The following is a 17,724-nucleotide window of genomic DNA, read 5'->3' as shown; positions in this document are numbered from 1 at the left end:
CTAGGGCAAGGGGGGGCCTCCCGTCCAAGACCTTGCCCATCCTACCATAAGATCACAACTCAGTGGGGCCAGAATCCCAGAGGGAATCCTATCCCCACAATTTCAGGCCTCCTCCTGCCTCAAAACCCAATGAGGGAGTGTGAAATTCAGGCCCAGGTTTAAATTAACCTGACCGTAATGTGTTCAGACCTACGTCACTACTAGGTTATCATTCAGTTTCTCCATCTACATACTATGCAGAGTCTGCCTTCTGGAAAATTCATACTGACAATATTGTAGAATAGATGGAGTAGGAATAAATGATTCTATATCCATAGGAATGAAAACAGCCTTTTCACATTAGTTCCACCTTCTTGTCAATTGCTTGATTTTTCATCTTAATGCTGTTGTTTTCCAAGTAAAGATCAACTTTTACAAGAATGTTCATTGACGTATGAAATAGGTTTGAAGCTTTCTCACAGATATTAAAGTGTACCACTCACTAATCTGCTGGGAAGTTAAATCTACACCTTCAATGTGCAAAGTTAGGTCAATGACATGCTCTTGTAGGACACGAGCCATATCTTGATGTCATAACCACTCAATAGCTAGAATCTTGTTATCTACCTAAAATGTTTGGGATAGAAACAGTTGAGGCAGAATGAAGGAGCCACTTTACATGCATATTCATGGCCCACAATCTTCTGTTTGTGTACATAAAGCATTGTGGAAAGATATCTGTAGTTGTGAATAAAACAAAATAACAACCTGGTAATGGTTGAAAATAGTTTGTGTGTTTTGAATGGTGGAGCAGGCTCGAGGGGCCAGATGGCCTACTCCCAGTTCTTATGTAAGATGCTATTGCTGAGTTTCAGGGAGGTTTAATGAACAGAGATATCCAGGTGAAAAAACTCACTGGGTGAGTCCAACATTGGCTGAGAAACCCTTCCTCTTATCAGACTGCGAGTGTTTTATTTAACAGTCTGTAGGGTGGTCTGAAAGGAACCAAATTGACACTTATATTCATGGATTTGCATGTCAATTCCTGCTTTTGAGCATTTGAAAACCAGGCGCTTTAAGCTCAATAACATTCAAAAATATTGGAGGAAAAACAGAAGATTGATAGATTCATTCCGAGCAAAGTTTATTTTCTATTTGAATGGATGGACAAATCTGAGCTACTGAAGTATAATTGGTGCTTTCAGATGGTCTGATAGTCCCATGATTTTGACACATGCCTATGCTAAATAAATTATGCTAACTATTACCAATTGGAGTTTTCCAGTACTCATTATTTCATCTTCACTGTTTCAAAGATTTTATCAACTTTACTGAACTTTTAAAAGTACTTTATTGCAATTTTAAACCAAACTTTTTTGCATTTATTATACAAGCACTCTAAAGTAGACCTTTTTCATTTGTGAACACTGGCACTTGGTTTATTGCTGAAACTATGAATTCTGCATAATATAATTGGCCTCTGATGTATATCACCGTTTCATGTTCATTAAAACCTTGCTCATATTTCTTTTTATTCATTTGTGGGACACGGGCGTCATTGACTGGCCAGCTTTTATTGATGTGGAGATGCTGGCGTTGGACTGGGGGTAATTCCCACTCACCTGAAGAAGGGGCTTGGAGCGCCGAAAGCTTGTGTGGCTTTTGCTACCAAATAAACCTGTTGGACTTTAACCTGGTGTTGTTAAACTTCTTACAGCTTTTATTGCCCATCTGTAGTTGCCCGAGGGCAGTTGAGAGTCTACCACGTTGCTGTGGCTCTGGAGTCCCATTTGAAGTATTTTGAGCAGTTGTGCACCCTATATCTAAGGAAGGATGTGTTGGCCTTGGAAAAGGTACAGAGGAGGTTCACAAGAATGATCCCTGGAATGAAGAGCTTGTCGTATGAGGAACAGTTGAGGACTCTGGGTCTGTACTCGTTGGAATTTAGAAGGATGAGGGGGGATCTTATTGAAACTTACATGATACTGCGAGACCTGGATAGAGTGGACGTGGAGAGGATGTTTCCACTAGTAGGAAAAACTAGAACCAGAGGGCACAACCTCAGGCTAAAGGGACAATCCTTTAAAACAGAGATGAGGAGGAATTTCTTCAGCCGGAGAGTGGTGAATCTGTGGAACTCTTTGCCGCAGAAGGCTGTGGAGGCCAGGTCATTGAGTGTCTTTAAGACAGACATAGATAGATTCTTGATTAACAAGGGGATCAGGGCTTATGGGGAAAAGGCAGGAGAATGGGGATGAGAAAAATATCAGCCATGATTGAATGGCGGAGCAGACTCGATGGGCTGAGTGGCCTAATTCTGCTCCTATGTCTTACATGTAGGCCAGACCGGGTGAGGACGGCAGATTTCCTTCCCTAAAGGACATTAGTGAACCAGATGGGTTTTTCCGACAATCGACAATGAGTTCATGGTCATCAGTAGATTCTTAATTCCAGATCTTTTTTTGTTACAACTTCAGATTGTTTAAAATGTTAATATGTTTGTTTATAATGGTCTCGATTTATCTGGAGCAGGGCATCTCATGGTGTGGCGTTTTAGACAACTTCCTTCGTTCTTCAGCTGAAATGTTTTGCCCGATGAGTTGCTGGAAGTGTGAGCCAATGACGATGCAGCAAATTTATGTGACATGGGGACTTTGGTGAACGACAGGACCAATAGTCCATCTCCTTCACCATTGAGCTTCAAGGAATGAGAAAGAAACAGGAACAATGGAGGAGGAAATGGGGTGAATTAGAGGTAAATGATACACAGATTGAGAAATAAAGAGAAGGAAAGTCAGATTGGATGATACAAAAAAAAACGTACGCATAAATCAGAGAAAGAAACTTAATAAAATTGTAAATATCGGTAACAACAATTTACTTGCTGAGAGAATAAAATCATAGGGCCGGACTTTGCAACTGTATGCTCCCCCCCCGCCACAGCAGCATGTTTTCCAGCAGCAGAGGCAGCTCAGCATTGGTGGCTGGTGGGATCTTCCAGTCCTGCCGATGTCAATGGCATTTTGCGTGGCTTGCCTATCACACTGCCAGGGAACCAGCTGCAGAGGTGCCTTTGGCAGGACTAAAAGATCCCGCCAGTCAGAAGAACCGGAAAATCCTACCCTGTGAGGCAGCAGTGCTGACCATTGTGCCACCATGCAAAAAAATTTACATGTCACCGTGAAAAGGAGAAACTAGATATTTGGACTTTCCACGTCCATAGTCTGTATTGCACGTCTGAAGTTGTGCACAGGATTCTCTGATCCTTTCTCTTTCAGGCACAGATATTAGCTCAATGTGTTTATAATAGCCTCTCTTCAGGCACACCACAAAGATTGTTTATTGAGGGCAGATTAACTGTGCCTGTTACCCATGAATAGTCATGGGGGGGAAAAAAACATTTCCTCAGGAAACAAATGTCATAATTTTAAAAAACACCTGTACCTGACCAAAATGACATAAGTTGAAGCACTCAAACAAGCTATGGCTCTGTATGTTCACCAACATTTAAAAAATTATAAACAGATTGTGATTAGAAGTCCTTTTATGTTTACTTCACGGTCACGAGTATAAAGTAGACCAAAGGAATCAGGAACCATCATGCATTTACCACCCAACATAGGTCTAGAAGTAACTGAGGCCTAAACTTGGCTTGTTGAACTGACTTACATTGTGTAGTTTTCATTGAAATCAAATTTACCTTCCCTAATCTGAGTTAGTATATCCACAGGTGTGGTGAACCATAGATGGTTACCACTATGGGTACTGAACCATAGATGGTTAGCACTATGGGTACTTGTACATATGTTACTCTTGTTACTGTTGGGGTTAGGGTTGGGGTGTTCCACCTGTTAGCATTGTTCTGTGGTACACTCCGGTTGGCTCCGCCTTCCTATAGGAGTATAAAGGTCACTGCACTTCCTAGTGACCCTTTAGTCTGGGATTGTATTGTTAGTAAGAAGTTTAACAACACCAGGTTAAAGTCCAACAGGTTTATTTGGTAGCAAAAGCCACACAAGCTTTCGGAGCTGCAAGCCCCTTCTTCAGGTGAGTGGGAATTCTGTTCACAAACAGAGCATATAAAGACACAAACTCAATTTACATGAATAATGGTTGGAATGCGAATACTTACAACTAATCAAGTCTTTAAGAAACAAAACAGCATGAGTGGAGAGAGCATCAAGACAAGCTAAAAAGATGTGTATTGTCTCCAGACAAGACAGCCAGTGAAACTCTGTGGGGGTTACAAATAGTGGGACATGAACCTAATATCCCAGTTGAGGCCGTCCTCGTGTGTGCGGAACTTGGCTATCAGTTTCTGCTCAGCGACTCTGCGCCGTCGTGTGTCGCAAAGGCTGCCTTGGAGAACGCTTACCCGAATATCAGAGGCCGAATGCCCGTGACCGCTGAAGTGCTCCCCAACAGGAAGAGAACAGTCTTGCCTGGAGATTGTCGAGCGGTGTTCATTCATCCGTTGTCGCAGCGTCTGCATAGTTTCCCCAATGTACCATGCCTCGGGACATCCTTTCTTGCAGCGTATCAGGTAGACAACGTTGGCCGAGTTGAGGGGAAAGTCGTGCTTGACAAACATGTTGGATTTTTATGAAGATGTGACTAGGGCGGTTGATGGAGGAGAACCGGTGGATGCGGTGTTTTTGGATTTCCAAAAGGCGTTTGATAAGGTGCCCCATAAAAGGCTGCTGAAGAAGATTAGGGCACACGGAGTTGGGGGTAGTGTGTTAAAGTGGATTGGGGACTGGCTATCCGACAGGAAGCAAAGAGTCGGAATAAATGGGTGTTTTTCCGGTTGGAGGAAGGTAACTAGTGGCGTGCCGCAGGGATCGGTACTCGGGCCGCAACTGTTTACCATTTATATAGATGATCTGGAGGAGGGGACGGAGTGTAGGGTAACGAAGTTTGCAGACGACACAAAGATAAGTGGAAAAGTGAATCGTGTGGAGGACGGAGAAGATCTGCAGAGAGATTTGGACAGGCTGAGTGAGTGGGCGAGGATATGGCAAATGGAGTATAACGTTGAGAAATGCGAGGTTATACACTTTGGAGGAAATAATAACAAATGGGATTACTATCTCAATGGAAACAAATTAAAACATGCTACCGTGCAAAGGGACCTGGGGGTCCTTGTGCATGAGACGCAAAAGCCCAGTCTGCAGGTACAACAGGTGATCAAGAAGGCAAATGGGATGTTGGCCTATATTGCGAAGGGGATAGAATATAAAAGCAGGGATGTCTTGATGCACCTCAACAGGGCATTGGTGAGGCCGCAGCTGGAATACTGTGTGCAGTATTGGTCCCCTTATATGAGGAAGGATATATTGGCATTGGAGGGAGTGCAGAGAAGGTTCACCAGGTTGATACCGGAGATGAGGGGTTTGGATTATGAGGAGAGGCTGAGGAGATTGGGTTTGTACTCGTTGGAGTTTAGAAGGATGAGGGGGGATCTTATGGAGACTTATAAGATAATGCGGGGGCTGGATAGGGTGGAGGCGGAGAGATTCTTTCCACTTAGTAAGGAAGTTAAAACTAGAGGACACAGCCTCAAAATAAAGGGGGGTCGGTTTAAGACAGAGTTGAGGAGGAACTTCTTCTCCCAGAGGGTGGTGAATCTCTGGAATTCTCTGCCCACTGAGGTGGTGGAGGCTACCTCGCTGAATATGTTTAAAGCGCGGATGGATGGATTCCTGATCGGTAAGGGAATTAAGGGTTATGGGGATCAGGCGGGTAAGTGGTACTGATCCACGTCAGATCAGCCATGATCTTATTGAATGGCGGGGCAGGCTCGAGGGGCTAGATGGCCTACTCCTGCTCCTATTTCTTATGTTCTTATGTTCTTAAGGCGGCCTTCGCGACACACGACGGCGCAGAGTCGCTGAGCAGAAACTGATAGCCAAGTTCCGCACACACGAGGACGGCCTCAACCGGGATATTGGGTTCATGTCCCACTATTTGTAACCCCCACAGAGTTTCACTGGCTGTCTTGTCTGGAGACAATACACATCTTTTTAGCCTGTCTTGATGCTCTCTCCACTCATGCTGTTTTGTTTCTTAAAGACTTGATTAGTTGTAAGTATTCACATTCCAACCATTATTCATGTAAATTGAGTTTGTGTCTTTATATGCTCTGTTTGTGAACAGAATTCCCACTCACCTGAAGAAGGGGCTTGCAGCTCCGAAAGCTTGTGTGGCTTTTGCTACCAAATAAACCTGTTGGACTTTAACCTGGTGTTGTTAAACTTCTTACTGTGTTTACCCCAGTCCAACGCCGGCATCTCCACATCATTGTATTGTTAAGCAGTATGCTCTATTCTTGTTGCGAATAAAAGCCTTTATTCCCGGGTATGATCTAGCCTCCCGAGTGGATTAATCGCGCATCAACAGGCTAGTGAGTGAATGAATTAGAAACCTTTTTCAGAGCTTGTACAGCCATGTTGTGTGAGTAGCATGGCTGATTTGATCTTTCTCCTCCCCAGGATGGCAGCATTAGCTCCTGGGATGTTGAATTGTTTCATCTCTTCAATGGAGGGACTTTCTGTTCCACTCAGATCGTCTTCCACCTGTATCCACTTCATCCACAAGTGGCGATATCTGAGCTCGCTGGCTTAACTCTCGCCTTTCTTGATCTGAAACAACTTGTACAGTTAAACAGCTGCATAATCTGACATTTAATCTCTAACTCTGCTCTGCCCATATTTAGTATTTTTTCAAATACCCTTTTAATCTACCAGGTAGAGATAACTACAGAAGAAGACAAAAAATATATAATTTTATCCATAAAGAGCAACTTTACGAACCAGAAGTCCAAAGTTCCTTTCACGAAGATTACATTTGCCACATCATGAATTGCATATTATGGGGGGGGTGGACAGCTCAACACCCTCAGAAGTAGTCAACCAGAATCAGACTCGCTCTATGCCAGCCTGTGCTGTATCCATAAACAAGCAGGCTTAATTGTTAGAGAGTGGGATTCCATCCTGCACTGGGGAGGAAGTCCACCCTCAGGAGCTGCTGGCCTTTTGGATTGGCTGACAGCTCAGAAGGCTTGGCAGCACCAAGATCTCACTAGTGGTCACTGCCAGAACTGCAACCAGTCCCGAGAAGGTCAAATGGATCCTGGAGTAAAGTAAGATAAGGGTATTGGGCGGGGAGGGTTGGCAGGAGTTTAGGGAAGAGATGGTGGGTTTCAGAGAACTAGCAGGTAGGAAGAAAGGGAGGTATGGGTGAAATTTTTCCAAAAAAAATCTCAGGCCGGAATTTTCCAGCTGTTCATGCCACCGGGATTCTCTGTTCCCGCTGCAGTGAACGGGGATTGAGCTGAGCGGAGTGTGAGTGGCTGGAAAATTCCAGGCTCAGTGTAATAACGCTGACAATCATGGAGTGATCCATGCTGGTCCCTCAGGTATGCTCCACACTGCAATCGTCCCACACTCAGTCACTTTTTGGGGAGTTGGGAGTTTCGCACCGGTACAGGGAGGGGGTGATCAGGGCACTCAGGTGCCGTTTCACAAGGGCACCCCGATCTCACAGTGTAGTGGGAGATCCCCCCCAACATGGACACAGAATCCTCCCCCCCATTGGAAGCATGTTCCCTCACCCCCTACCCAACATGGGTCACTGACATCGGGGCACCAAGACCCCAAACATGCCACCCCCCATCATGACCTCCCCCATCATGAATCCTGACATGCCCCCCCATGCATAGCACCCCCGTCATAACCCCTCGACATAGCTCCCCCCATCATCGTCCCCACTCAGGCCCCACCCCCACTGCCGACGTGCCAGGTGGCCACGGCCAGGTGTCCAGTGGGCACTGCCAGATGGGCACTGCCCAGCCATGCCCCTGGCCACCCAGAGGCTTCAATGGCCTCCAAGCCCCCGTTGTGGCCATTTCACCAGGTCTCCGTTAATGGAGACCCATAGTGATTCTCACGGTTCTTGCGCACGCCCGAAGATTCCATGCATTGAGCGTCCAATAGGCTATGCATATTGAAATGCTACTTCTGCACCAATAGAGAGGGACTGGGAGGATCACAAAATGTTTGGCGCTGGGTGAGAAACTGGGTTTAAGGCCCCCACGCTATTTTCCCAGATCAGCGTGATCAGAGCCAGGCGCGGCGAGGTGGGAAAATCACCTTCGTTATCTTTGAGGGGCTTCACCCAATGCAAAGGGTAAAATTAAATAGCATGTGTGCAACCTCTTTGGGCTGAGCACATAGGGAACATATGAAATAAGTACAAGGAAAGCAAGTAGAAACAGTACCAACATGGATGTATCAATATAAACAGTCATCAAAATGTACCAATAGAGAAAGACATGGAGGCAAGCCAATCGTCCTGGAAAATGTTTTGAAACACCTGGGTTCAGTTTTACTGCCCATTCACACCACAGCGAAGTCGGAGAATTTGGCCGCAGGCCAATCCCGGGAAAATCCCGCCAGCATGAACGGTCAGAAAATTCCCTCCCTTTTGACCGCAACTTTGAGGACTTTTAAAAAAAACTTATGATTTGGCTTCCAAAAAAAATGATCTTTTGTACATTCATTAACATTTTTATTCAAATGGCTCAGCCAATCAATAGTATGGAATTTGAGTTCCTTCTACAATTACTAAAGGGACTTTTTAAATTTCCAACATGCATTGCTTTTTTCTCAGGTAATTGTACACAGCTCAAAGCATGAAGCTGTAACAGTAATTGAGTTTAGCTTTCTGAATGATTGTGAATTAGCTAAGATAAAAGGATCAGAACTTTCTGTTGCGAAATTCTGGTGGGAAAAAGTATGTTCAGCCGGAGAAAGAGGGTAGAAATTTAAGGCGAATGAAATCGAATCCCTACATTGGAATATTTTCACGCTGAGTATTCAGAAATATTTGTTCATATAAATTAGTTTATTTGCATTGCAGTGATATTTATTTGCATGCAGTGATTGGTAAAATATATGAAGGAAGGCCATTTGAAGCTCTTGTTTGGATACAAGCAGCAAACGGTTCATCCTATTGATCTAAGGCTGTAATGCAAGATTAGAATAAATATTTAACCAGCCAATGCTCAGCACGTAACGCACTGAGTTAGCAGTTGGATTATCAAGTTCACCGCAAGACTCTCCATGATGAAGAAGCCATTAACTGCACAAATGTTTTTTTATACATTCATGGGACATGGGAATCACTGGGTGGCCAGCATTTATTGCCCATCCCTAGTTGCCCTCATTCAGAGGGGCAGTTGAGAGTCAACCACATTGCTGTGGCTCTGGAGTCACATGTCAGTCAAACCAGGTAAGGACGGCAACTTTCCTTCTCTAAAGAACATTAGTGAACCCGATAGGTTTTTCCGACAATCGACAATGGTTTCAGGGTCATCAGTAGATTCTTAATTCCAAATTTCTTTACTGAATTCAAATTCCACCATCTGCCATGGTGGGATTTGAACCCATGTCCTTGGAACATTAACTGAGTTTCTGGATTAATAGTTCTAGCGATAATACCATTGGGCCATCCCCTTCCCTCATGTGGCCAGGCATATCCCTCATTTAAACTCAAGGTTTTCAGAAAGAGGAAAGGATTCCAATCCTTCGGTGTGCATCTTGTCTGCAACCAACAGCAGTGCACCATTGCAGGTAAATGTCTGTTATCCAAGATGCTACCACAGTGCATTTATTATGAGACAGTCATTTTGTCAACGGATCTTTGAGCCCAAATGCATTGGGCATGATGTTTACTAAATAACAAACGATATCTTCTGCTCCCATTGACACAGCTGAAAAACTACCAGATGCTAGTTGAGCATTCTTCCAATGAACACTTTTCTGCCACCAGAGCTATAATTGAACAGACCACTGGGGTTCTGAAGCAGAGAATTAGATGCCTTGACCTGTCTGGACAGTATTTGGTCAATAAAGTGTCCAGATCCATGGTGACCTGCTGCATGCTTCTCAATCTAACATTCATGAGAGACCAGCCATTGCCACCAGCAGTTGTGGTAGAGGGTCAAAGTGAGGTTCCTCAGAGGAGGAGGAGGAAAATGAATGTAATGATATACGTTCACGGACTTCCTTGCCCTCTTTCTAGATTTTTTTGTTGCTCTCTTTCTTGGATATTCTTTTACCCACTTTCTGGAGTCTTCCTTTGCCTCTTTTGAGGTCTTCTGTTGTTGCCACTTCCTTGAGATCTTTATTGCCTTTTCTGAGGTCTTGTATTGTCTCTTCCTTGAAGTCTTTGTTGCTTATGGACCTTTATTGAGAGTTGCCCTTTATCTGTGGTCTTCTCCGATCTTCTTGTCCATTGCCGTTTATTTCTTCTTGTGTTTGCCACTTTAAATGCATTACCTCTTTAAGATTGTTTTTCACTGAGCTGCCAGTAGCTGCCTACCTTCTCTTTGTGTTTTTCCCACACTTTTGAAGCCCAGGTGAGGACATGGCTGCTCTTTTTCTTAAACTTCCAAAACTTCACTTGTACTGATGGAAAGTTCTTTTAGTGATCCCTGCAGCTTTTCTCTTTGTCCGGCTGTTTGGGGAGTCTGTTAAATTGCACCATCTCAGCATAGACTGGCCCACCCGGCTGACAGGACAATCCTTGCCAGGGCAACTATGGAGTGACAGGAGAGGAGGAAGTAATGCTGACATCTGGAAAAGTGCCAGTGAGTTCCTGCTCTTTGATTCCACAACACTATTTCAGTTCATCTAACACAGTGATCCACTGGAGGGCAGATCTCTGGGCATCAGATGCAGTTCCTTTCAAATGAGAAGCCCAAAGCACCATGGCACTTTCCTGAGCTTTTATTACACTCTTTTGTTGCTTCATGGAAATTACAAAGCTGAATTAGAATCCGCAGCGTCAGTCACTGGATGCTGCATAATGTTGGTCTCCATAGTTCACTGTCTGGAATTGGTCAGCCTCTCCACAATTGAGAGGTTGGATTCCAGACTCTGTGTCAAAGCATGGACCAAGATCAAGGCAAATTCAGCCATTCCACCTGGCCACAACCTGTAAGGTTTCAGGCAGATGGCCCATTGTTCCAAGCATTGAGTTTGTCAGATCAATCATCCTTCTTCTGTAGCTTGACTCTGTGAAGTCCTTTTCTGATTTATTGACAGCAAAACCAACATGTGACCTTAGACCCTGAAAACTTGTCATCTGTGGCATCCCTTCCATCCTGCTTCCTACTTATGCTTGGTACATCCCATAGTGAGGAATCCTCTTCTAAACTAACCTCTAAATTACACATGGTGGTGATTTTTGAGTCAATGCCTGGTAGCCATTCATGCAGTACATTCTTCATTCCTCTCCTTCTCCCCACATATAATGGGTGAGGTGGCTGTTATTCATTTTGAACTTGCTCCAGAATGGGGGATGGTGGGAGTGAGCGAGGGCTCGGATGCAGCACATGTGGCCACTATAGGGTGTGTGGGATGAAACTGCATAGAACTTGGCACTGAGGATCACTTGGGTGATTAGGAATCAAGAATAGTTGTCCATCCATAGGAAGATGGAGTGATCCTGTACCAGTAGATGATATTATCCATTGTTCTGCCTCTGGCCACAGGAACACGAAATCCCCCCCCCCCCCCCCCAATCATGGCTAGAACTGCATCCTCAAAGGGAATGATATTATCCAGATCTGCCCCCAAGTCAGGTCCCACTGCCACCTACCATATTTTATCTTGTCCTAGAAAACAAGAGTGGCGATTGCGAATGGGTGTACAGACAGAGATGTATGTGTGTATATGATGTCTCACATGGTTGAATAACTGCTATGTATCTGCGATGTGAGTAATGCCTGTGAGGGTGAAATAGTGTAGGGTGTGAGAATGGCAGTGTAGTTGGACCCTGAATGAATAGCGTCGAGGTGTAATGCTGGGGGTATTGGTGCAGTTATTGATTGTGAGATTGGAACTAACCCTGGACACATGTGTCATAGTCAGTAAATTTCCTAAGGGCCCATGTCGTGTCACCAGGGCTCCTAACTGTTAGCCCTTGGGCAACTTCCTCCCCATGCACCACATCAGCTGCCTCTGTGACATCCCTCCCTCCTGCCTGTAGAACATATCCTTCCTCTTTTCCACCTCCTCCACCATGACATCCAGAGTTCCAGAGAACTTTTGGATCCCCTCTCCAGATCCCTGACACATATATATATATCCATGTTGGCTCCTCTCCTAGTCAGTGCACTCCACAGCTTCATTCGAGGTGGATGTGTGGAGGCTAGAAACAGGAAAATTGCATCTAATCAGCACTTGAGTGCTAACCTGCAGTTGTCGGTTGCAGCATCTGTCGGCATGTTTGTGTCAAGATAGTCATCAATTAGCCTGAAAATTGTGTGCTAAATCTAGGCTTTCAAATAGATGTTCATTGCTAGCCTAACACCCACTTAGTGCCTATTTTCACCCTTTGATCAAAATAGCCCCAACATATCTTAAATGCACTTCACTCTAAATTTGGTACAATATCACCAAGAGAGAATGTACTGTTATTCCTGGCTACCATGTACTGTTGTCGTATCAAATATTGGCATGGTACATTTAAATGTGTCATCCAGTATGTCCTGAGATGAATTACTATGTACAAGTGAGAAGTCTCACAACACCAGATTCTTACTGTGCCCACTCCAGTCCAATGCCTGCATCTCCACATCATATGTGCATGATGCATGTCATCTTGAGCTTTATATCTATTCACACCCACAGAAAAACAGATAAAGTTGCATTGTTCTGTTTGAATTTCCATAATCATTAATTTCTGTGTTCCTTGTTTTTCTATCAGAGTAGATGCTGAATAGAGCAGACAGCAATAAAAGAAAAATTGCATTTCTTGTTTGCACTACTTAAAGGGGAGAAGGGCACATCATAGCAGAGAAATTGTATAGAAGAAATCTAGAGAGAGAAGGACATATATCAAAACTGAGGCAAAAGTAAATCTTGCCAACTCCGCTTCTCGGCCTTTTGGCTAAGATCAAGTGTAGTATGGTCGGCAGCCCATGGTCGGCCGCACTTGGTTGAGGTCATTAGGTTACGCTGAGGCTTCATATGTTTCATATGAAGCAATTTTTTAAAGCGGCATCTCGGCCTTTTGGCTAAGATGCAAATGAGCTCAAGTCTTGGAGGAGGAACCTCCCCCTTCTCCAATCAGCTTGGCTCATGTAGATCGGGCCCAGGACAGGGTGGTTTGGTCGCTCGCCCTGTCTTGTCAGCCTGGATCTGAAATGTCTCAACTTGTTGAGACTCTGAATTGGATTTGATTTGATTGAATTGGAAAAGTATTAAAAAAAAAAATCTTGCCAACTAACCAGTAACCAATACTGTTCAATTCAAATCAATGGATCAAATTGAAATAGAAAGAATAGGGCCCTATTTTGCCATTTTGATTCTAAGTGCTGGGCGGACTTGAACCTAGGAGTGTTTCAGATCCGACATTTAGACCCATTCTGAGGTGCCCCCATACACACACTGCCTGCAAAAATATCAGTGATTCCAAATTGTGCTGGAAAAGCCTGTGGGTGGGACTTAACGTGCCTGAAACCCTGCAGTTCCGATCGGCGCCGCCAACGGCACATGTGCAGAAAAAAAAAGATAGAATGCTGCTCCCCTGCCACATCCCTCCCGGGTCGGATAATGCCTCCCCCTGGTCCCCACAGATATTGCCCCACCCCCACAGCATTACTGACCCCCTTATCCCCTCCCCCCCCGCCACCCAGACCGATCATGGAGTCCTCCCCTCCTTCCCCCCCATCGATCTCAGGCAGATTGGCAGCAGAACCCCCTTCTCCTCCACTGATCTCAGGCAGAGCGGCAGTGGTCTCCCCCTTCCCCTCCACTGATCTCAGGCAGAGCGGCAGTGGATCCCCTTTTTCCCTCCACTGATCTGAGGCGGAGTGGCAGCAGATCCCCTTTCCCTCCATTCTCAGACGGAGTGGCAGCGGACCTCCCTTTCCCTCCACTGATCTCAGGCAGAGTGGCAGTGGATCCCTCTCCCCCCACCCCGCCCCCCACTGTTCTCAAGCTGAGAGCGGTCGGACGCTAGGCACCTATCTCCTCTCTAACTGAAGCACCTGAATCGGACTTCTATGGAGCATGCCTGTTTCGCGCTGATTCTGGATGGGCGAATGCGGTGGAAAAGGGGGAAGTGCCGGAAAAGTTGGGTGTGAAGCCCATTAAGTCAATTTAAATGCATGCAAATGCATTTAAATAGTCATCGCGCCCATTTCGGGCACGGTCCCGATCGCGGCCATTTTCGGGCCTTGGTAAAGGGGGAACCGGCACAAACGGGCCAAAAATGGGCGCAACGCGATGGTAAAATTGAGCCCTAAGTGTTGAAAATGGTAACAGAAGCTTTAATAGTATTATATAGTCTGCTACAATCATTGAGTCAGAAACAATTAAACACACAACCAAATTGTGCAACTGCTTTTCCATAAAAGTGCCAATAAATTCGAGCAGCTGTATGAAGCTATACTTCAATGTGTACCTTTAACTACTCTGGGTAGCTACCCTACTTGTTCCCCCCACCCCCTGCCCTCTGTGCCTCCTCCACTCCCATCATCCTTCACCAACCTCCCCCCCCCCCCCCCCCCACTCCTGTCCTCCATGCCACATCTCTCCCCCCAACCTTGTGGCTTGAAAGTGCATACTAGACTATTTTTTGCTCTTGGTAGTTTCACGGTGCTATTTAACAAGAATGGATATGATGGACCAAATGGCCTTCTTCTGTATCGTACATGTTCTATGATTCTATGAAAATGATTCCTAATTACTGAAACAGGGAATACAATTGAGAACCATCAAAAACTTTAGGGATTTTTCTTTTCTCCTGTTATTCTGCTTCTTTTTGATAATTCCCACTACCCGGAGATAATAGGTGTATCCTAGTTTCAATGAGTCTTTCCATAACTGGAAGTTTAAAAGCATTTAAAGCAATTTTGGCCTTCATTCACTCAAATTCTCTACATTGCCCTGAAGGATTCCGCAATTATAGATAAATTTGACATTGCAACATAACTTTGTCAATATTTGTAGTCTGCGACATTTGAACTTTTTTTGTAAACGCTGTATCAGACACTTCTTTGTATCTTTGAGAACTGATTTAACTGCACAAGGTAACTATTCCTATTGCATTTCATTTTTGACAATGGAAATAAATAAACCTTTAGTGTTGCTGAGAAAAGAGACATTTTGTCAAAGCTTTTCATCTTGCACTTATCAGGTTTGATTGAAGTCCATCCTACACTCAAACTCACCTTTGAAATGGAGCAGTCAAATAAGCTTCCTTTCCTTGATGTTCTACTGGGATCTCTACTACTGTCTATCACAAGCCCACTTTCACTCGTCAAAATATAAGTTGGAATTTGTATAAGTTGTCCTTATCAGAAAAAACGTAAATAGAGCCTGAGCCATTTGCTCACCATTCAAGCTTGATGCTGCAAAAGGGCATATCAAAATTATCCAGCAGGATAATGGCTACCCTGATCAGATCATTGCTTGCTATCTATACTGCAACTCATGTGTGGGCTGAAGACTGCCACTTTCAGTTCTGAAATGAGGATGGCACAGTGGCACAGTAGTTAGTGCTGCCCCCTTACAGCGCCAGGGACCTGAGTTCGATTCCCGGCTTGGGTCACTGTCTGTGCGGAGTCTGTACGTTCTCCCTGTGTCTGCGTGGGTTTCCTCCGAGTGGTCTGGTTTCTTCCCACAGTCTGAAAGATGTGCAGGTTGGGTGCATTGGCCATGCTAAATTCTTGCTCAGTGTAACCGAACAGGCGCCGGAGTGTGGCGACTAGAAGATTTTCATAGTAACTTTATTGCAGGTTTAATTGTGACACTAATAAAATAAACTTTAAAATGTGCCCAGTTTACCTCAGATTATAAGGTTTCTCAAATATTTGTGTAACGGGTGAAGGTAGCAGTTTCATGCTACTACTATGCAGTAGTAACATGAGTGGGTATTCTCCAATAACAGGATTCTGTCATCAGGCCAAAAGGATGTTTTACTTACCACACAAATTAGTAATCTAGTATATGAATTTAATTGCAGTGTGATGCCAGGTATTTAGGCTGTACATTCCAACAACTGGCAGATTGTATCAAATAGCATGTCCCTTTGGCTGTTCGCAACACGTAAAGTACTGACCATACTAAACCAGCCTGTGTTTGCAAAACTTAGAACTTGATGTTCAATATTAGTAACTCCGTAACTGGACAATACTTGCTTAACAATCCTTATTGTGCTAAGAATTACACTGATAATCAATTTAAGATATCGGTTGGGCTTAGCGTGGCTCAATTGCACATGCTGGAAGCTCCATATATTCACACAGGGCCCTGTCCTTTGCAAACAGAAGGAACATGTCCATGCATTGTGCCTATTTCAACTGAACAAAGATTTGGGAAACAATCATTTGCTGGTTCATTCCCCGTGACAATGCCTTGATCAGTCGGCATTAACCTGCATGGTTTGAATTTAAACAAAAGCTTGCCAGTTAACTGTTCCCTGTTGCATTCTCCATTCCCCTACCGAACAGAGCCAGTTGGCAATCAATCAGCATCCTTTTCTCATGCAATATAAATTGTGTTCTCTTTGAGATTTGGTATTGTTGCAAATGTGTCCCGCTGAGTACAAAATGATAAACCTCAACGGCATTTCTCTTTTTTTCAGCAACCTTCAAATTCAGTACTATCAAGTGACAATAAATAAAACTTTCCTGCAGTTTTGACAATTGTATGCATGTTGTATTTTGCCCTATGTGCTCTGAAGCAGCAGGTTGATAATAGCCTTTATATTCTACCAGCTTGGTAAAATGCTGCAATTGACACTTACGTCACTCACCAGGTTGATGGGACCAACTCTGCTTTTGACTGAGGCAGGAATTAGAGAATCGTTTACTAACAAAAATGCTACACACCAGGTTGCAGAACTTGACATCTTACAAAGGAGTGAAAATCAAGGATCTGTTATCAATGTCAAATCAAATAATTTGTCCAGTTCTACTTGTACTGTCTATGACAACGGTTGGCAGCAAGTGGTAGGATGAGGTGCCTAAATTACATTCTCAAATTGTACAAATAACTGGAATTGAGACCAGGTCAAAAAGGTCCATTGCAATTCCTGCTGAGATTGATAACTTTTAGCAAGGTTTTTGAATTTCCAGTGACTGACTAGAAAGGATCACCCAAGATTTCAAGATTTTGAGACATACACTGCAATAGACAAAAAGCAGCCTTGTCTAAAAGCTATTCTGTAGACAATTTATACTCTAAATTATAGAAACTATCTCCCATTTAACTTTTAAAACTACAGAAAATCCATTCCACTATTAAGTTTATGCTGTCCCTTAAGTGAACACTTCATTCTGCAGGAACCAGTCCAAAACTGTTCTCAGTTCCTGATGGCTTGTCTTCTTTTTCCTTTTGCAGCCAGACAACTGCTAATCTCAAAACTGAATTTCATAGTGAGGGACAAATTGGAGATTCTTTCCTCTAGCCAAACTAACAAATCTTCCAATCTTGTTTGAATCCTTACAAACCCGATCTCTTCAATATGAACATGAACTCCCACCCACGTTTTGCAGGGTGACCAACAAGGCCAGTATCTCCCCTGTGCTTAATGTGCAGAACTAGCTGCCTCCATCTCTCTCTCTCTCTCTCTTTCACACTGACCTATCTATGAGGTTCAAGAATCTTTAAGGAAAACCTGTAAACAAATACTATATTGGTTTACTATGGCCTGTTTCCTCCCCCCCCC

The sequence above is a fragment of the Mustelus asterias genome, chromosome 20 (assembly GCF_964213995.1).
Source record: "Mustelus asterias chromosome 20, sMusAst1.hap1.1, whole genome shotgun sequence".
In the NCBI taxonomy this organism is placed as follows: Eukaryota; Metazoa; Chordata; class Chondrichthyes; order Carcharhiniformes; family Triakidae; genus Mustelus; species Mustelus asterias.
The sequence above is the reverse complement of the archived record's forward strand: the minus strand, read 5'-3'. Positions refer to the sequence as shown.